Source organism: Chionomys nivalis, chromosome 24, assembly GCF_950005125.1.
Source record: "Chionomys nivalis chromosome 24, mChiNiv1.1, whole genome shotgun sequence".
In the NCBI taxonomy this organism is placed as follows: domain Eukaryota; kingdom Metazoa; phylum Chordata; class Mammalia; order Rodentia; family Cricetidae; genus Chionomys; species Chionomys nivalis.
This window is the reverse complement of record NC_080109.1, coordinates 11,488,400-11,510,924: the sequence shown is the minus strand read 5'-3', so window position 1 is coordinate 11,510,924 and position 22,525 is coordinate 11,488,400. Positions and strand designations below refer to the sequence as shown.

The 22,525-nt window shown below is 41.3% G+C and overlaps 1 protein-coding gene and 1 pseudogene across 1 annotated transcript in view; one reads left to right on the top strand and one right to left on the bottom strand.

Moving 5' to 3' along the window:
• Otol1 (otolin 1) overlaps positions 1–22,525 on the top strand; it is an 88,019-nt gene that overhangs the window by 33,445 nt on the left and 32,049 nt on the right. The gene's annotated exons all lie outside the window — the stretch shown is intronic.
• LOC130865751 (nucleophosmin-like) lies at positions 6,251–18,729 on the bottom strand (annotated as a pseudogene).

Genomic DNA, 22,525 nt, shown 5'->3' with positions numbered 1-22,525 from the left:
GGTGGCATCTGCACTTTTGTCTGTTGTCAGTTCCTTATCTGGGATGGAGAGACATTTGTTGACGTGTCCCAGGAATAGCGTCACACAACAACTCTTCCCTATACACGTACCTGCCAGGCTTTTATGTGGGCTCTGGGAATTGACCTCAGACCCTCACGCTTGCATGACAAGCATTTTATTGAATTAGTCACCACCCAGCACTTAGCTCTTTAATTTAATAAAAGCCTCTGACTCTAGGCCTAGATCTAATAGGAAACTGTCTCAATACAAGACAAGGAATAAGAATCTAATATCCCTTCTGTTAGGATTCAGGCATTAGGCTGACCTTTACTGTCATCTGGCAGAAGGTACCCGGGCTGTACCCTGGCCAGCGCAGGGTCCTATTTTGTATGGAGGTATAAAGTTGCCCTTCAGAGACAAGCTCTGCCCACTCCCGGTCTCTCTTTTCCTCTGTTCCTGTGAAGGAACAGACAGGACTTTTCCTGCCTCTTCTCTTTTCTCTGTCTCTGTTTCTCTTTCTTTCTCTTCTCTTTCCCTCTCTCCCTTCCTTTTTCCCACTCCCTTCCCTTCCCCCAATAAAACTACACACTCAAACTGCCAGTATGGCATATTTGTCTTCTGCCCACGTTCCTCCCCCACCATGGGACCCACCAGGGCCCAACTAATGCCATTTAACAACACCGCTCCCCAACCTCATACTTTTGTATTAACCTTACCGTGTAGGCCTGGCTAACCTTGGTCTTGAAATTCTTTTTTTCTTTAAAAATGTTTAGTGTGTGTGTGTGTGTGTGTGTGTGTGTGTGTGTGTCTCTCTCTCTGTGTGTCTGATGATGATAGGTGCCCTTGGAGGTCAGAAGAAGGCATAGAATCCTCTGGAGCTAGGGTTGCAGGCAGCTGTGAGTCACCAACACAGACATGGGAAAAGAACTTGTGCCTTCCGAAAGCTGCAAGTACTCATACTGCTGAGCCGTTGCTCTGCTCCCATTCTAGAGACTCTGCTACCAAGTCCTCTCATGTGCTGTGATTGTCATCTTGTCTTAGGGTTTCCATGGCTGTGATAAATACCATGACCAAAAGCAAGTGTGTGTGTGGGGGGAGGGTCTATTTCATCCTACACTTCCAGGGAACACAGTCCTTCACTGAGGGAAGTCAGGACAGGAATCTATAAGCAAGAACTGATCCAGAAGCCATGGAGGAGTCCTGCTTACTGGCTTTCTGGCCATGGCTTGCTCAACCTGTTCTCTTATAGCCTCCAAGACCATCTTCCCGGGGGTCTCACCAGTTCTGCCATATCAATCATGTCAATTATCAATGAAGAGATTGGACCACCGGGCCTCTCAACGGGCCAGTCTGATGAGGGTATTTTTCTCAGTTCGAGTTTCATCTTAAAATAATGACTCTAGACTGTGTCAAACTGGCATAAAAGCCAGCCAGCACATATGCCAGCTCATAAAATTCTCATAGTCTCTTTCTCTCCACTTTGGAATGCATTTCTAATCTTAATTTACTCTAATTTCTCATGCCTGTCTGTAACACAATAACGTTAAAAGACAATGAAGAAAAATGTCAGGCTGATCTTTGGCCCCAAATCAAGTCAGGATTAGTCATGGCCTTCTCTTTGAGTGACTAGGGGCTCTTTGGGGTGTTGGATCTATATAAAATCACAAAGATTGACATACCCCGCCCCACAAAAGCTGGCTTTTTAACTAAACAATTGGCTCAAAGTTCTGGATTTCCTGTCCTGTGGTGTAAAGATAGATGATAGACCCACGGATATAGTGCAATGGATCACCAAAGGCCAGCAGAGGGAGGCCCAGACCACCAATGGGAACAAAACACTCTTGCTGCTCTGAACACTCTGGGAGCCAGATTTGTGTAGCACTGCTCGTAGTCCTGAGCCCCGGGAAGGCTAGAACAGTGCTCCACCCCACCCTGGGGACCCGGTGCTGTCTCTAGTGTTCTATGACATCTCCCATGACCCACTCCTGAGTATCCTCACTGCGTAGTTCCTCCACTTTCTTGTTTTTCATGTTGATTTGTGGATTCTTATCTAACCCCTCTCCAAAGCTCAGTTCTTTGTTTTATTTTAAAATCCATCTGGCTGAGGGTGGATGGAAAAGCTCTGGCTCATTGTCACATTTCAGTGATGAAGAATTTCGGGCATCCTATTCTTTCAATTCCTTTGGCAACCTCTGCTTTACTTTCCCCTACATCCTCTCGGAAGGAAAAGGTAATAAATACTTGATCCTCACTCCTAGTAAACTGTCCCCTTGGCCCGTCCCATTTCCAGTGAGTATCACCTCAGCTGTCTCAGTGTCACTATTTTCTGTTTTCCCTTTATTGAAAATAGATTTATTTCATACAATATATTCTGCTTGTGGGTTTTCCACCCTTTAGTCCTCGCAGCTCCCTCTCCATCCCCCCTCCTATCTGGATCCACCACCTTTCTGTCGCTCATTAGGAAGCAAACAGCGTTCTAAAATAAAATAGGACAACATAAAACAAAAACATCAGAATAGAACAAAACAAACAGAAAAAGAAGAGCCCAAGAGAAGACACAAGAAACTGAGACCCACTTGCTCACACACTCAGGAATCCCATAAGAACATTAGACTGGAAGTCATGATGTGTATGCAAAGGACCTGGAGGATAAAAAGAGAGAAGAAAAAAGATAAATAAAAGGAAAATAAAAAATAAAATAAAATAAAAAGCAAGGGTCCCGACATGATGTTATGAGTCAAGGGACCTCCGAAGATCCCACTGAGTTCATTTCTATTGACCATCTTCAGCTGGGCCTACCCTCAAGAGCAGTTTGTTTCCCCAGTGGGATTCTCTTAGAGGAAACTAAACTTTCATTTGCCAGTGGTTATCAATTGGAGATTGCTTCTAGATTAGGGATAGGGGCATGAGTCTATTTCTCCTTTCAGTTCTAGGACCCTATTTGATACAAACCCAACACTTTTGGCCTTCTTCAACCTAGAACGCAGCGGTATTTTAGAAATCTCCACGTTACTGGGGACTCATCCTATTACTGTCTTAGGCTTAGTCACAGAGATTGTGTTGGTGCTTTACTAAGATGTGTGCCCACATGGTATGTGTTCACGCAAAGGTAATAAATTCCTCTGCTGTGGCAAGTAGTTGGGAATGCCGACATCAGCTGTTAGTGACGTGCAATAAATAATGACTCAGGTAAGGCGGGTCCCCACGTTTCACTCTGGTTCCTCCTTTATTATGAGGTTCTGCTGGAGATCAGGGCACAGGGGTAGAGAGCTGGAAAAACAAAACAAAGATAAAAGCGAAACCCACAGCATATGTGTTTATTAAATGGACATTGTTTCCCGGTGTGCTAACTGTTGCCCGCAAGTCCTGAGGCTCATGCTTACCCTCTGTTACTGAGGCACAAATCAAGAGGAGCACACTTTCCAGACTCCTTGCAGTTGGCTTCCATGTAGGCTTTTCTAATGGGATGGACTCTTGGACATATGGAAAGTGTAGAAGTGACGGAGCCCTTTATCTTCTGGCTCTAACTCCAATGGTGATATGCACCTGTGAATGTCGGTTGGGGAGCAATGGAAGTTGGTGATAGCATCAACAAGGAATGCATAGGCCGAGTCACGCTGAGAACAGAGCAGTGTGGCTTCTAGAAGGTCTTCATTTCGGGATGATAACGTGTTCTCCTCTTGTCTCCTCTAAGCCCCAAATGGTGGTGGACCTTGAGTCCCTGTGTTAGCATTTACGCAAGGTTGTATTAGCCTTGAAGTAAGGCTCTTCTAGGAAGCTAAGTTAGAGTGCAGGGGAGCGACGGAGGGCAGAGGCTTACCCAGTCTTTTGAAACTAGGACGTGTCAGTCATCCGAGAGTCTCACCAGACTTACCTTCCCAGCAATGGTCAACTTCCTCCAAACAACCAGGGCCATAATTATATTGAAGAAACAAGGCGGAAATGAAGCTCAGGACAGCAACTGTGAGCTGATAAGGAAAAACAGCCTCATTTGCTAGCTTAGTTTAGGCCAAAGACCAGAACTCTGCTCATCATCCCCTCCTCATAGTAGAAGAGGATAAGGAGAGCAGACAGAGGTACCCAACTTGCGCGGAAAGAGCTAGGTATGCCCACCTGCCCAGAGCTGTGCTAGAGACGCAAGACTGTGAAGGAAGCAGTCCCAATTTGCCGTGTGACTTGCCCTTGGAAGACAAAGACATGCTGATCATCCCAGATAGAGAAGACACTGGCAGATCAAAGACAGACCAAAGGCAGCTCAAGTCCAGCTTGGTGAACCAACACATCATTCAGGTTCCTCATAGACGCCTGGGTGGCAGCACCGAGATGTCCCATGCCAGTCGGTCTTATGTTGTGCATCTTTTGAAGACCACGTGAGTCTCATGAACCTCACTCTCTTTCTATACATATTTCTTGTATGTGTGGTGTGTGTGTGCGTGCATGTGTGTGTGCGTGTGTGTGCACACCTGTATGCTCCTGTGTGAAGGCTGGAGGTTGACATCATTAAGTGTCCTCAATTGCTCTTTCACCTAACTCACTGAGGCAAGATTTCTCAACCAAACTCAGAGATCTCTGATACGGTCAGGCTTTCCAGCCAGCAGAGTCTGGAGATCTTCTGTATCTATTTTTCAAGGCTAGAATTTCAGAGATGCTGCCCCGCCCCCATCCAGCATGTGCAAAGACTCCGGAGAGCTGAACGGTAGCCCTGATACTTGTGTGGCAACTTTTGTAACTACTGAGCCAGCCATTGTCTCAGTCCCTGAACAAAATGTTAATAAGCTTGATCTTCTGAGGGTCTTGTGGGTACCTTCAAGACAGTGATGGTCAGGTCCAGCCTGAGCACACTGTCTGTTTGTATATGTGTGGGGCCAGTTGTTGACACTGGGTGTCTTTGTCATTCTTTCTCCACCTTATTTCCAAGACAGGGTCTCTCACTGGGCCTGGAATTCACTGTTTCAGCTAACTGGCTGGCCAGTATATCCCGGTATCTACCTGCCTTTGATTCTCCGGAAACTTGGTTTTAGATGTGTGTCTCCACTCTCAGCTTTTATGTAGGCACTGGGGATTTGAATTCTGGTCCCTGTACTTGAACATCAAGTTCTTTACCCTCTGGACCATCTCCCCAACCCTAGGGAGATCTTGACAAACCGTTTTGTACTGTGAGCATCAAACTGGAAGCAGCTTAGAATAAGGGGAAATAATGGAAACAGCGTCTCTCCTAAATGATGTGCTCTTCTGTAGAGCTTTTGACACCCCCCCCCCCCGGTCACCTCTGGTCCTGGGGCTGCCACATGCATCTCTGCGTTATGAGTGGCACTTTCCAGCCCAGACAGTTCCTATCTTTTGTCTCCGTATGCTTACACCATCAACATAAAATGTACTATTTCAGAACCTCTTTTGGAAACTAAAAACATTGTTAAAGGCTTCAAAATGATGCATTATTTCTTATCCAAGCAAAACTTTGCCTAGGAAGACGTTTGATTGTCATGCAGATGGAGCCCCTGCAATGCTTGGCATCACACTCCACTCCGCTGCTCGTGACATGTCAAAGCGACTCACTGTTTTCTGCACTGGCATGTGTTGGCATCAAAAAGTCTGTCGAAACTCTTAACAGAAGTTGTGCTTGGTGTGTTAAGTTCCAAACAGTGGCGTCTTTTAAAGAGGTTTCGTTGGGAAATGGGTGCCAGATACAAAGTACTTCTCTGTTCCGTGGATAACCGGCTCTGCCAAGGGCAGGTCTTGGAATGCACAGTTGCATGGCACAGATGCATTTTCTCTATTTTGAAAGAAAGAAAAGATCTACCTTTACCACAGTGAGTTTGGCACAGGAATAGCTCACTAGTGACTTAATTCACTTGACAGTTTTGAACATCTGCTTGGGTAAGTTTATTCGCTGAAGGCTCCGTGTTGACATTTGTGTGAACTAGGAGATGATCAGCTCTTTTTCCCTTGTTAAAATTCAGAGTTTATATGTATGTATGTGTTTGTCCCCCCACCGTTTCTACAACTGGCCACCACTATCACTATGTCCTACTGTAACAGTCCATGTATAATTTAAACCAAGTAAAGCGTGGAGTCCCCATCCTTGGAAACTCAATAGGCATTTTAGATAACACACTCTTGGCAACTGAGCCTGTATAGCATTTATCAAACACAGTAGGGAATGTTCTCACTTTGTGTTATAAAAAGGACCACCAGATACCAGCTGCTACAGAAGTAAGATGAACCGTGTCAAGCCGTTTAAATCATCTTCTTAGAGAGATGTTCTCCACTGCCAGAGATCTCCATAGCCTCCTGGTCAGTCATCTGGAGGCAGTTCCTCACCTAATGACCTTGGCTTCCACTTTGGGAAGAGAACCACCCCTTTTCATACTTGCTTGCGTTTTTGCCCAAATGTCCTCTATAGAACTAGGTACTTTTTGTGTTTTAGGAATTCTTTCCTGTGCTTTGAGGGATTTGTTTTTTTTTTTCATTTACCTTTTCATCTTGGTGTTGATGGTCTTAAGTCTTTTTCCATTCTGGTTTGATTTTTGTCCTTTTTGGCTATGATGTTGAATACAGATTTCTTCACTGGAGCTTTTTTCCCCATTTCTTCCTGATCTTCATCTTCATCATCATCTTTATCATGGTCTTCATCAAGTTTTACTCTTTTCTGTGGAATCTGCTACCATTTCCAGGCCAGATCACTTAAGAGCTTTACATCCTACTCATCTTCTTCTGCTTCTGTATCTTCCTCTCCAGCCACTAGGTATGTCCACTAATGTGCACAGTCCCGGAACCACACTTCAACCTCAGGAACACAGGTGGTGTCATTTCAAAGGCCCCAAGGGAAACTGTTGGTTGTATAGGCATTTTGAAAGTTGCCAGTGTGACTTTGATTGAACTGCCTTCTTAATTTGCTGCTTCTGCATTGATGATGTTTAATTCATTTTTTTCGTCCCAGTTGCTAAAATGGTAATGTTATTATTTTCATTGGTATCCATCTTTTTGTTTTTGTTTTTCGAGACAGAGTTTCTCTGTGGCTTTGAAGCCTGTCCTGGAACTAGCTCTTGTAGACCAGGCTGGCCTCGACCTCACAGAGATCCGGCTGCCTCTGCCTCCCTAGTGATGGAACATTTGTTGGCCTTTAGTTCACAAGAGAAGAGATAGTTCTGAGGCCTTAGAGGGCTCACTCATTGAGTCTTCCATGAGGTAGAGGCATGCACTTTGCTGTGAGGTAAGTAGGGTAACAATAACTGCCCCCTGTGCCCCACAACAGATGTGCAGGACAGAATCACGCCAGAGGACGATTTGCTTTTTGACAAAACGATTGCTGGAAGTGGCAGAGTACTCAACCTTTCTGATGCTCTGGAAATAGGAAAGCCAATAACGTATCAGTTCCTGGCAACCAGGCAGAGCTCATTAGAGTTTCTGTGTTCTTAAATCTTGAAACAGAGGTCTGGGTTTGTGGTTAACGAAAGTAGTAGCAATGAGTAAGGCTTTGCTCAGGACATCCTGACTGATGTGGAGACAGAAGAAGGAAGGGCTGACTCACAGTCTGTTCAATGTCTTAGAGAATCCCGGTGGTATTTGCTATGGATCTGTTTTTGAAACTGAGTGAAGGCAGTTGTGATTCTAAGTTCCACAGGGAGAATGCACGCATTAAACACTGCACAATAGTTCCTTCTAGAATTGTCTTTGTTAGGAATCATATTCTGATAAATGTATAAACAAACTGGACTTTTGACTGCTCAGTTTTACCCAAATATGGGCAGTTTTTCCTTCTTGCCTTTGTAATTCTAACTCTTTTCAGGGCATCGGACCCATCACAACAAGGAAACACACGAAGAAACAAGGCATAAGAGTTTACTGTGGGGTTAAAAAGGAGGCAGTAGGTCTGTGGGAATCAGTGGGTCCTGAAACTTCAGAGAGTGACCATGACCTCTGTATTTAATAGAAAGAAGGAAAATGAGAGTCAACAAAATGTTGATCTTTGATTTACCTTCGAGGACATTGCATAAGCTACTGTTGTAGTTTAGTGGTTGGAGACATACGTAGCTAGGATTTAATCCTGAATACTGAACCAGATAGCCCTTCTCCAAATAAAACAAGTAAGAACAACACAGCAAATCATCACTTGACATGACATACTCCCATTCCTGCTCCCACATGGAAATATGGCCCAGGAGTCAGTTGACTCTATTAGGCCTATAAAAAACCTTGGCAGATCTTAACCTTGGCAAGGGGTTATGATAGGGTGGGATGGAGCAGAACCCAAGGGCCTCAGAGCTTGGGAGTGGGGGGAGGCCAAGCAATTATTAGAATTAGCAGAAATCTTGAGGAACAACTTTGACTTTCCAGGGGATGTGGAAGTATTAAGTGCAGCAGAATTATATACGAAGATGAAGGAAACAGTGAAGTCATCCGGGTTATAATAATGCACATCTTTGTGAATAAGTACTTATTAGAAACAAGAAGTAGAAATAAATTGGACATTAAAGCTGACAGTATGCTATGTCAAGATCATTGTAATTTAAACTTCTTGCCAAAAAGCTTGAGACTTCTCATTTTTGAATAGCCATTAAGCTAATTTACATTTCATTGAAATAATTTTGATTTATATAAAAACATTTCAGGAAGTCACCATTAACTTCTACAGTAGAAAAAAAATGAAGATATATCAGTCTCGGTCGATAAAACAGAAAAAGGATTTTATGGAAAGAATATGAAATTGCTCCTGGAGTTTCCAGGAAGGCCGAGGAAGAAGTCTATTGGTACAAGCAGACATAATGGCAGATCAGGCTGTCAGGACCGTGACCAAGCTGACACTGTAGACTCAGCCTTGGGGAAGAACACTGTGGCCTATACAAGGCCTGGGACACCTCACTTTACCATTGCCTACCACAGCACAGAGCATTGTTGAGACGCAGCTGCTAATGTCACTGTTCCTCTGATAGGGTCAAAATAACCCTTTGATATTTTCAAATAGAAACATACTCAAACTCTCCTAATGAGAAAGCTTCAAGTTATACTGGGATAAGATACTGTTTATTAAGAGTGACTCCTCCAAAATTTGACAAAATACTCTGAGTCTGTTGGAAAACAAGCTTCTTTTTCTGTTGCTACTGCATCTCTCTGCCTTTCCTCTTCCCAGAATTCTCCTAATCTGGTCACCCCACCTATACTTTTTGCCTGGCTACTGGCCAATCAGTGTTTTATTAAAACAATTTGTGTGGCAAATCTTTTTTTTTTAATATTTATTTATTTATTATGTATACAATATTCTGTCTGTGTGTATTCCTGCAGGCCAGAAGAGGGTACCAGACCTCATTACAGATGGTTGGGAGCCACCATGTGGTTGCTGGGAATTGAACTCAGGTCCTTTGGAAGAGCAAGCAATGCTCTTAATTGCTGAGCCATCTCTCCAGCCCCCCCCTTTTTTGTTTTGTGTGGCAAATCTTTACAGGGTACAAGAGCATTATCCCCATAGCAGTGCAGTTTGACTGTTTCTCCAGTGTGAGGTGGTTCTGTGTAGATATTTACATATATTCCCCAGACCACCACTAATAGGCTATAAGAAGGATACATACAAAGAATTTCATACCCAAGGACTTCATGCAAAGAGGATGAAAAATAATAACCAAAGAAGTGAGAAAGAAGGGGCCGCTCAAAGAATTAATTCACAATATACCTAAAATAAATATAAGATATTTATATTATAAATGGAAGACATAACATGTAAAACTTCTAGAAGATATATATGACCTTGAAGAAAGTAGTGTTTTCTCAAGTATGAAGCCCAAACCTTGAAAAACAACAAAAAATAGATAAATTGGACTTTATCAAATGAAAACTTGTGCATTTCAAGGGACACACTCATGCAAATGAGAAGAAAAATGACTGAATGAAAACACATTTACAGAGTTTATACCTGAGAGCTGACTTCTAAATACATAAAGACTTTACATAATGCTGCAGTAAGGAGACAAATCACCATCAAAACAGGGGAGACATCTAAATAGATGTTTCTCTACAGGAGATATGAAAACGGTAAAAGAGATGTCCAATCTCATTTTCCCTCAGAACTATGTGCATAAACATTACAATGATATATCACTTTAAATAAAATATAATTGAAAGTTAGAGAAATGGGAAGTCTCAGGCCCTGCTGGGATATGGGGAAAACGGAAAAGGGTACAACTTCCTTGAAAAGAGTCTGTCAGTTCCTAACAAGGATTAAATAAACTGAAATAAGACCAGCAGCTCTCTTCCCAGTTGTCTCCAAAACATGAAAACAAACCCTCAGAAATTCTAGGATACAAATGTTCACAACACCTTTACTCATAAGAGCTCCAAACTGGAATCAGGCTAAGTGTCCATCAACGGAGGAATGGATGAGTGAAATGTGGTATTTCCACAAAATAAACATTGTCATTGAAAGCAATAAAATACACTATCAACATAGGCTACAATGGAGATGAACCATAAAAACAGGCAAAATGAACACAAGACCCAGGAGGCTAGGTATTGCTTGAGGCTCTTTATATGTAATGCCTGTTACAGGCTACCATAAAGCCAAGATGTAGGTTACTGAGTGCATAAGGCAGGAGGTGGAATGGAGATAGAGAGAAATATTGAATTATTTTTTTTGGGGGGGTACAGAGTTTCTTTGTGTGTGTGTGTGTGTGTGTGTGTGTGTGTGTGTGAAGTAATGGAAATGTTCTAAACTTCATGGTGGTGATGATCTCAGAATTTCCTGACTGTAAATGATTGAAGTACATAATTTACATGAATTGTATTGTATGTGATGTATCTTAATAAAGCAACAATGAAAATTGCCTAATGAAGATGAAAGAAAGGGCACAGCCAGTTGTAAAGGAGTTTCCAGTGAATGGGATGTTTAAGCATTGAAACCAAAGGCTGAACTGCCCTGAAGGACAGCACACAGTACAAGCCTTGCATCCCATCATTCACCAGGAGGTTGCTACAGTGCCAGCCACTGCCCTGAAAAACTGAAAAGGCAAGATTCAAGTCCATTTGTGGGCATTGAATACTGTTGTACTAAAATATAGTTGATAAGGGGATTTTTTTCCTATAGAAGAAATACAGCTGGTAGATGCAGACACATTGATAGAATTAGAGTCACTACTTGCTGATTCCAATTAAACAACGGCCACAATAATAAAAGGAAGAAGAAAGAGTTTGATGGGAGAATTTTATAATGACCAAAACAACCGGAACCCCTTGACTTTGTCTTTTGAGAAAAGTAACAGTTTGGTTGAGAAATAATTAGCACATAGTAAAATGTGCCCTTTAAAGTGTGTCGCACGGAGACTTTGGATGCTTGCTGAGAATTGCAACAAACACTACTCGGTCTGAAGAAAAAAATTACAACATATTTGCTGAGAGATCTTAATTGACTTTTCCCCTAGTGCTGGGGACTGAAATTAATTGACTTTGCTCGCAGTTCTTGAACCACACACAATTCTGAGTATGCCGTTCCAGTGAACTGCGCACAGGAGGCTGGTTCATAGTCTGCAGAAGGCAGGAGTGAGCTCAGCCACCACAAGAGGCAGAATAACTATTTCAAGGTTATTTTTCCTGCTAAGACTAAAGTGAAGAGCTTTTCCTCGGCATGCCAGTTAAATATATTTAAATATTTAAAAAAATTATTTAGTTTTAATACTTGATGTCTCATTGTTTATTTTCTGTTAGTTTTTTTAAAAGTTAACAAAGTAATGGGCTTCGTTATGGCATTTTTATAATACCCTGTTGCTATAGGTTTTCCTTCCCAAGTGCCATCCTCTCTTCTCTTCTCCATGATCTCCTTCCTCGGTCCCAAATAGTTCCCTCCTACTTCCTTGTTACGTGTGCTCCATTACTCCTTTTTCCCTTACCATCTACCTAAGATACTCCACAATTAAAATCTAGGATCTACATGTGAGAGAAAACACGCAGTATTTGAGTCTGACTTAAGTTGCTTGACACATGATTTTCTATTATTTTTCTTCATGGCTGAACAAAACTTCATTGTGTGTATGTACACATCTTTCTTATCCATCTAGCAGTTAAACTATAACTATACTGGTTCTATTTCTCAGCCGTTATGAGTGACACATCACTAAACATGGATGAAAAAATCTCTCAGCAGGAGAATTTAGTGTATGTTGGGTATACATCCAGGAGGGATGTCACTGGGCCATACGGTAGTCTCATGTTTAGTTTTAAAGAAACCCTCTCTACCAATTTCCGCAGTGGCTATGCCAATTTTATATCACCATCAGTCATGGATAGGGGGCTTTTGTAAAGGGCCAGGCAGCAAATGTTTTAGGCGTTGGGAATCATACATCGTTGTAAGTGCTCTACTCTGGTGTGTAGAACTAGACAAGACCTCTGCCACAGTTAAACTTCACTTACAAAGCAGGCAGTGGGTCAGATCTGGCGCTGGGCCATATTTGTGCTCATCTACTTGAAATCTTACCATCATTTTATAGGTTGAGAAATGTGTCACCGCAGTTTGGATTTGGAATGTCCTTTCCCGTTTTTTTTTTTTTTTTTTTTTTTTTTTTTTTTTTTTTTGTGTGTGTGTGTGTGTGTGTTAAAGGATTGGTTGCCAGTCTGAGGTGCCCTTTGGAGGTGGCACAACCTGTCAAAGGTAGTGCTTAGTGGAAGGAAGTTGTGTTATTGGGGAAAGACCCTTGAAAGGGACATTGAGATCAAGTCCCTTTCCAGCTTTTAGCGTTTCTACCACTATGAGCTGAAAATGTTCTATACCAAACCATAGTCCCCTCTCCAACACAGACATTTGAGCTGACACTAATGAATATGAACTTTTATCTTAGAGGGTTTTGTTTTTGTTTCCAAATAGGTCTTGTCTTATGAATCAGGCTAGACTTTCTGCTTCAGCCTTCTGAGTGTTGACATTACAGGTATGCTCCACCATTCTGGCTAGATTAAAAAACAAAAGCCAGGAGAAAATAGTTGTTTTTCTTCTGTGATTATGACAGCATAAATACAGACGTCTCAAGATGGATCACACTGGAGCTAGGGGTTTGTTTCCTCACTGACTTGAGAAAATGGATCTATTCCGCTATAAGGGAAATAGAAAAGAAAGGAAAGGGAGGGAAGAGGGAACAGGGAGAGAGGGAACAAAGAAAGCTGTCTCATGCAACCGAAGAATTTTAATTTTCCCGTCCTAAATAATTTTTGATAGGAGTAGACATGTATAGAATTCCTGGGTGTGGAATATTTTTAAATAAATAACATTATCTTCTACCAAGTTATGAATAGCTTATTATACCTATTCAGTTATTTAATTTGTATTTCTTTGTCTTCTTTTACAACTAGATTGTCAACTTTGTGGAGGAAGAAGGTATGCATGTTTTTATTTCTTTGTCTTCAAGGGCCTCTAACATGAGCTAAGGAAAGCACTGTGGAAAAAATACTACTTCTTAACAAAGAAGAATATGAAGAATTATTAGACTGAGATCAGAATTAATGTTACTATTGTCTCATAATGTAGAATTGAGTAATTTTTTGCAACTTTTACTTAGATGTAAAAGTTTTACAATATTTTTTGTGTGCATGTGTGTCTGTTTGATATGTGCATATGTTTGTGTGCTCACGTGAGTGTGGACACACAGTACATGCCGCAGGGGCAGAGGACAGCTTTAGGTAGTGGGGCTTGTCTTTCATCTTGCTTTAGACAGGGTCTCTTGATTTCAATGAATATGCCAGGCTGTCTGACTTGTGGCTTTCAGGAATTCTCCTGTCTCCACCTCCTATCTTACCACAGGGAGTTTTGGGATTACAGACATGTATTGCTGTGTCCAGTTTTATGTGGTATTAGAATGCCGTAGAAACACAGGTCCTTGCAATTGTACCACAAATACTTAATTCACCGAGACCCTTGCCAACCTCAGAATTTTAATAGGATTCTCTTATCAGAAGTATTATCATTATTTCAGTTAATACAAGCATGTTTATTCTATTAAATTCTAAAAGTGTTTTTTCGTGTGTGAAATTTCATGGATGAAGTGCCATTGTTCATGTAATTTAGGTTCTAGTGTTGAATATTTAAGACATTTTTAGCCTAATTGCTGGAAAGCAGTCTCATCACAAGTGAAAATAATTTTAAAATAGAGGAAGGCCAAATTATAGCGAACATGTCATTTGGAATAATTGGCATTCCAATCAAAATCTGAAAGAAGTCATTAGAGGTTTTCAAAGTAATTAACTAATGGTTCTTAAAAGACCTGTACACCTTGAATTTATTTACTTCATATGTCTAAGGGCTTTAGATATATATATAATGCTAAAATTGCTGTTCTGGTTTTTAAGGCAGTTAAAATTTTAAATTCCTTCCTAAAATCCAAGTTGTTAAATGAGGTCTACTTATCAAATTTGATGGCAAAGTCGCATTTAAGATACTTAAGTAAATTTGAGTATTCTCTAATTATAATAACTAGGTAAGGCATATTTAACATATTTTTCTTATAGCTAACACTGATTTAAATTTTCTATTTTTTTAAAAAATTAAAATGTAATTACCCGATAATGATAATTTTAATAGCTTTCTTATTCTCAGGAAATATCAAAATAAAAAGTTTGCCATTTATTAGCTATTTAAAATTGTACATTTTCACAATAAAAAGCTGTCCTAAGAATATTATTAATGTAGTTCATGTCACTAACCAGCATAAGTTATAGGAAGAAGATGGGCTTAAATCAACATTTAATTTTATATAAGCATTAAAATTATAATCAGCCTCCATTTTTGTTAGTTATCAGCTAATAGAGACGTTTATCTTAAGCAGCTTAATAATGATACAAAATATTTGGAAAAATGTTTTTAAGACATTTGGGAATTTCTAAGAAAAAGGAACAGATAAGCTGAACTTTATCATTTACTTCTCAAGCTTACAGGGCTCAGAGTGGGCAGGAGTCAGAACTCGGAAAGGGGAGCGCAAACAGAACCCAACAATGTACCTTACAAGAGGAAACAGAGTTGGAGGCCTGTGCATTATCATGGAAGAGTAGAGTACCCAGGAGAGAGCTAATGCAGAGGATTTGCTGACCAGGATCTTCTTGCTGGATAAACATTTGGGATCCTGGAAGCATTCACAGGTGGTAGGTGGGTGGTGGTGGGGGATGAGGGAGGTTGGGCAGTGAGGGCTGGTATGTGTGTCAGTATTTAAGGATTCCAGAAGACAGCTGGGCAGTTCTGTGCTCTCCTGGTTACTGTGAATCAGCCAGACGACTTGCTTATTCACCCTCAGCTTCCAGAGACACTCCAAAGTTCACCCATGCATCTCTAGTGGCTTGGAATACAAAGTTTCAGAGAAGTGTTTATGCAACTCTTTCTGGGAAGCATAGCCACACCGTGATCTTCAGAAACCAAGTTGACAGGCCTGTCATTCTTCTGTGACCACACAAAGTTGTTGAGCTGTCCAAGTAACAGATGAGCAGTCCTGTTTTCCCATGCACCCTCAGGAAACAGCTGGTATACCTTGCTCAGCAAGTCAGCCCTAAGAGGCCCAGTAAAGTCACTCTTAAGTGCTTGGCACTGATAAGCGCTTCACCTGCATCTGCCGACATAACCCTTGTGTGATTCTCAATGACAAGGACCCCTCGCCACTCACTACCTGTCAAGCTCCAATGCACCCATCAAGGTGACCACACACTGATCTGACTCCCATACACCCATAGGCACAGTGTCTACTCGATTTAGCACACTGGACATGGAAACCTGTACTATGTAAGCATCCCAGGTAGTGGCAAAAATTCCCCATATCTTCAGTGTAGGTCATGCTGTAGTTGACTGTTCAGTGTTTCCATGGGCTTATGTGTTTAACACTTATTCCCCAACTGACGATACTGTTTGGGAAGGTTGTGGAACCACCAGGGCCTGGAGACTTATTGGAGGAAGACATTGTTGGGAGTGGGTCTGTAGAATCAGTACATTTCCTGTAAAAACATCAGTAACTTTGTTTCCATAACTATAAAAGCAATCACGAAACTTACATGGAACTAACAGAAAGTTCCAATTAGCCAAAAAAAAAAAAAAAAAAAAATCTTGAACAGAAATGACAAATTTGGAGACATTAGAATACCAGATTCAAAATATTCTATGAAGCTATGGCAACAGGTACTGGTATAAAACACACACTGAAAAAGTGGAATAAATTGAGAAATAAATCTCTGTATTTATAGTTAACCAATTTTTCACAAAGGCAGATACAATATATACCAGAGAATGGAAAATACCTTCAAAAATCAATGCTGAGAAAGCTGGTCATAGTTCTATGTGGAGAATGAAGGAACCAGACTGTTGGATCTCTCGGTACATAAAACTCAATCCAGAATCGATCAAACTCTCAAATGTAATATTCTAAACTATGGAACTAGTAGAAGAAAACACAAAACAAAACAGAAGGACATTTATTTGGACAAAGATTTTTGAATGCAACCTAAAAGCCCAGGCAAAATAGTAGATTCCTAAACAAGATCACAGCTCATAAAAATGGTTTCTGCATATCAAAGCAAATAATGAACTGAGGGAAGGGACAGCCTGTGAAATGGGTGCAGCTCTCGTCTCTGTGTGAGCTTTTATAGGCTCTTAAAGAGGTGGGTTGGGTGTAGGTTTTGGTACAGATGTCTCTTGCTCTCTGCCCGCCCCAGAGAGGTGAGGTACAGAGGCAAGTTGTCTTAGTCGGCGTTCAGTTGCTGTGAGGACACACAGTGACCATGGCAACTCTTATAAAGGAAAGCATTTCATTGGAGCAGGTTTGCAGCTTCAGCGATTTAGTCCATTGTTATCATGGTGGAGGGCATGGCAGCATGCGGGCAGACATAGGGCTGGAGAGTTAGCTGAGTGTTCTTCATTCAGGTGTGCAGGAAGCAGGAAGAGACAGCTCCTGGGCCTGGCTTGAGCTCTTGGAACTTCAAAGCCCATCCCCAGTGACACACTCCCTCTGACAAGTTCACAAGGCCATGCCTCCTAATTCTTTTAAATTCTTTAAAATTCTTTCAAATTCCCTGGTGGCCAAGCAATCAAATCTATGAGCCTATGAAATCATTCTTATTCAAATCACCACACAGGCCTTGCTTCTTTGCCTACGAATGTGGGTGGGGCACAGTGCTAGCCCTGCCTCTGTGTACTTTCGTGGGGGTGGTTGCTCACGCTGTTTCTTTGTGATCCCCTGGCCAATGAATGGGATCACTTTTCCTCTCTGCAGTATGCGGCACAGTTTGAATTCAGTTTTCCCTCTCAATCTAGAGATATGATGCAGGCCAGATCTCTCTCAGACTTTAGGCCCTCAACACTTTCTGTAGGTTCTCAGAGCACCACTGATCTGCTGACTCAACAGGGCTCTTTTGTACGATGGCTTCTTGTTGGTGCTCTGGATGTCTCAGTGCAGAGAAAGGGGGACCTTCCAGCACCTTCTCTCCCTCTGCCAGTGTGGATAGGTTGTTTTGTCTTTGCATATTCTCTCTCTCTCTCTTTCTCTCTCTCTCTGTCTCTCTCTCTCTCCGTCTCTCTCTCTCTCCGTCTCTGTTTCTCTGTCTCTGTTTCTCTGTCTCTCTGTCTCTGTCTCTCTCTCTCTCTGTCTCTCTCTCTCTCTGTCATTAAAAACTGCCAGTTTTCTGAGGCCCACCTTGCATGGTTTTGACCCTCTGCGGCTACATTTGCTCACACTACTAAGACATCTGGAACGGATTCTGTCTTCTCTGCTAACTTTTCTTTCTTTGTTATTAAAGCTAATATTTTTATGCCCTCACTTCTCAGGAGAGCAGCTCCCACACTATCCTATTTATTAGCCAGAGAGCTTGCCAGCTGCCATCTTTTCTTCTAGCTTTCTTCCTGTGACCTTGAACTCCAAGGAAAGTCAATCCTTTCAAGACAGACTCCCCTCCCGGGGGACACGGTACCTCATCTGGACAGAACAGTAGAGCTGACCCTCGTAGCAGAGTGCGGGTTAACTGGGCCCAAGGCTGTGAGGGCAGGATGACTGGCCCCTCTCCTTGCTGTCTGCTGCACTGGGTGAGCTAGCCAGGGCAGGGTTGGAGAGCTCGTCTGGGTGGTAATGATGAGGGAAACCTGGCAGGCCGACCAATCCAGCTGTGACCCAGGCCCAGAACCAGGACTGTGAGGTAGCCCACCCCAACATCCATGCCATCTGTGAACTGCTGGAGCATGGGCTGGACCTGCAGGTCCAAAGCTGCAGGGTCTTCATGATACAAGTTAACAATAGGATATTTAAGAGGAGTCCCAGTGAGGACCCAGTATCCAGGGTGTAGCAGAAGTCAGAGGCCTGGATCAGACCAGTGACTCATTGCAATGAACACTTACAAGTAAAGACGTATGGACTAAAGGTACACCGTGCGACTCACTGGGCCACACTGCAGCTTCCATGCTGAGGTTTTTTTCTTTATTGTATTTTTGGTTTTACTTTTAAATCTTGTTTTGTGGGGTGAGGTTGCAAGGGCAGAGGGCAGAAGCGAGGGGATGGGGAGATGAGTGGGATCGGGATGCATGATGTGAAATCATTCTCATCCTCTGTATTGATGACAGTGATTAATAAACTAAGAATTTACACTCCACTCTGCAGGACTATCTTGTGGGGCTTGAGCTGAGACAGTGGTGGTGCAGTGGTGAGTGGAATCATACCTTGATTGGAGCTGCTTGGTTATAAATACCCACTGTCCTTGTTTAAACCCAACCCGGTGTCCATACTGCAAAGATGGATTCATGGTTGCTGGACTCCTTTCTTTGTTCCTCTTCCATAGACAACCATACTGAAAAAATCTGTCTTCTCTGTTTATTTTTATTTTTATTTTTTGTTGTTATTCACCCTTTAAATTGGTCTACAGGGACAGGTGGCTGAGCCTAAATTCTTGGGGCTGCTGGAGCCCAGGGTTTTATGATAAAAACTCTAGTCACTAGATCACACTTTGTGTGGGATTGCTTAACTGTGCATACCTATTGCCCGGTGTCCCAATTCTTCCTCTATTTAAACTAATATTAATACCCACAAAGAAGGGCTTAGCATCTCTAAACTCTTTAATATGTTCTTTCTCACGTGACTGTGTTCATTAAATCTCTTTTCTCCGCCTTTCACCACTGTGGTCTGTTTAATTGGTATATTGTGGCCCAGCTGTGGGGACTCCTAGAGCAGTGGCTTGTGCACCAGAATCCAAGCAACTAACAGATAAATATGCTGTGGAATATATATTCAGTGCTATACTGGTCAGGCCAAATAGTAATGAATTATTGGTACAGGTATCAACATAAATACATATAGAAATGCTATTCTGAAAGAAGTAAGATTACAAACAATCCATACTGTATAGTCTACTTAATTATAATTTTTTTAAAATGAAAGTGTATATAAGATGACATGACACGAATCACTGGTGTGAGTGGGAGGAAGAAACGTGTACAGGTTCTTGAAAGCTTTAGGGGGTGAACGTCCATCATGTTTATTTTGGTGCCGGCTTTATGAATATATCTGCATATTAAAACTTCTCAAATAGTATACTTTAGGTATGTACAGTTGCTACATATTTCAAAGCTATGTAAAATAAGAGAAAATAAACAATGAGAATTAAAATTTTATATTGTCTTGTCTAAAGTACTTTTAATAATTTGGTATTATATAATGTGTTTATGCATTATATATGAGTTTGCAGGGTAGTTGTTTTCTTCATCTTGAAAATTTTATTGCACAGTGGTAAAAAATATTTAGCTATCAGCAATTTATTATACAACACACCATTGTTAAATACACACCACATCAAAATCTGCATAAATGAATGGGTTTATTTTAAATTAGAATTCAATCAAGTGGAGAAATCTTTAGTTTATCATTTTTAATGTCATTAAACATTTAATTTCATAACTGAGTTTTTAAAGTTCTGAATTTCACCCATCCAATTTCTCCCTTTTCCCATTGTGAAAAGAGAGCCCCAGAAACTGATTATAGGCAGAGAATTAGTCTGTTCTGTGTCAATGTATGAAGTACATTGACTCTTCATCTACACAGTTATACCAGTAAAAGATTACCTCAGTTATTAGACGACTGATATGGAAATATCTCATTGGAAACTAACAAGGTATCTGTTGGTGGCAAAAATTAACAATATGAGTTGTCTTAGTTATAGTTTCTGTTGCTATGATAAAAACACTTGAGCCGGGTGGTTGTTGTATGAGGCTGCTTGTTTGTTCCTGGCTGCTCAGCCCTGAATAATCACACAGAAACCATATTATTTCCAATACTGTTTGGTCAATAGCTTAAGCATATTTCTGGCTAACTCATATCTTAAATTAATCTACCTCCATTAATCTGTGTATCACCACAAGGCTGTGGCTTATCAGGTAAAGGTATGGCGTCTGTCTCTGACAGGGCTACATGGCTTCTCTCTGACCCCACCTTCTTTCTCCCAGCATTCAGTTTAGTTTTCCACACCTAGCTAAGTTCTTCCTTGCAATAGGTCAAAGCAGTTTCTTTATTCATTAACCAATAAAAGCAACACATAGCCAGAAGGACTTCTCACATCATTTCCCTTTTTTTGCTTAAATAAAAAGGAAGGTTTTAATTTTAACATAGTAAAATTACATATAACAAAACAGGTATCAAGCAAGAATTAGTTATAATATTTATATCTACTTTATCTTTTATCATAACCAAGGAAAACTATAATTATAACTATGTACTCCTCAACTCCATCAAAAACTCCAGAATGATATAATATTACCTAAGTAAACAGGAAGTGCATTATAAGCAAACTTCCAAAACTCCAGAATTGACAGAGACATCTCCATTCCTGGACAAGGACCCAAACTTCTTCTCTACTATTGGGGCATCCATCTTCAACCTACAGGCCCATGGTATCCAGCAGACTTTTCCACGAAGCAGGAAATTTGAAGATCTGTTCTGCCTTGTAATAAAGAAGTCCATCAGTTGCTTTCTTCTGTGTCCTGCAGAATGTCTGGTAGACCCTTTCATGAAGCACTTCCTTCAACAAGGCTGTTCCTACTTCAATAAGGTCATACCTCCTAATAGTGCCAAGCCTTAATGAGATTATGGGGGCCAATTACATTCAAATTATCATCCAACTTATACCATTGACAACAATGTGGCTTGTTTGGGGGTTTCCCGTGGAACCTCTTTGATCAACAGCTCAATTAGATGAACCCAGTCCCCATACTGGAAGCTTCATTTGGTGACAAAAGATGGATGCCTGGGACTCAGTCTCTTCCATTATTTGGTGACTTCATTTAGATCATCTTCATCTATGTATAGTTTGTTTGTTTTTGTTTTTTAAGTCAGGGTTTCTCTATGTAGTACTGGCTGTCTTAGAACTTGCTCTGTGGACCAGGCTGGCTTTGAACTCACAGAGATCCACTTGCCTCTGCCTTACTAGTGGGCATTAAAGGCATGTGTCACCACAGCCCCAGCACAATGTATATATTTTAAGAAGCTTCTCTTGTATTAGGTCCATAAGTTTAGCTCTCTCACTCATTATTATCTCCCTCATTCCTCACTTCCCTCCCCTCCTTATTTTATAAAAACTTTAAGACCCTGAAGAAAGAGACTAAAGAAGATATCAAAAGATGGAAATATCTCTTATGTATTTGAAGGATTAATATACTAGCAAGGATGTGAAACAAGGAGAGTACAACTCCATTGGTGGTGGGAGTGCAAACTTTTCCTGCTGCTATGGAAACCAGTGTGGCAGCCCCTCAGGAAGCTAGAAATTGATCAACCTCAGGATCCAGCTACACTACTCTTGGGCATATACCCAAAGGACACTTTACCCTACTACAAGAACACTTGTTCAACCATGTTCATTGCTGCCCAAAATTGGAAACAAACTAGATGTCCCTCAACAGAAAAATGGACAAAGAAAATGTGGTATATTTATACAATGAAGTCTTAGTTACCCATTGAAAGTGATGAAATCATGAAATTTTCAGGTAAATGGATGGAACTGGAAAAAAATCATCCAGAGTGAGGTAACCCAGACCTAGAAAGACAAATATGGTGTGTATTTATTTGTATGTGGACACTAGGTGTTAAGTCAGTGATAACCAAGTTACAATCTGTAGACCCACAGAGATAGAGAGTAAGCAGTGGGAGTGGGGTGAGGCAGATAGATCTTCCTTGGAAAGGGGAGAAGAACAGATAGGTATAGATCAACATGGGGTGGGTGGGACTGGGACAGGAGGAACATTTCTGAACTCTTATGAATTGAGAAATGGACCTTCTGTGTCATGAACTAGATTTTCAGGAACACTTATGTAAGTAGCATTCAAGATGAACAGAGTAATGGGCAAGCCTGCTTACTACTCAGTATGATAAGAGATTTTTCTTTCTGTGTAAGTTTACTTCGCTGCATAGAAGCCCGGGGATCCCAAGCTGCACTGTGCCACATGAGAAGTATCGTTTACCCTTTGATGTCACACTGTAGGAAGCAGTGCTTGGCAAAGTGGCACAAACACTGATGCTCTGATTACTGCTGCTGCTCTGAGCGATAAATTGTGCTT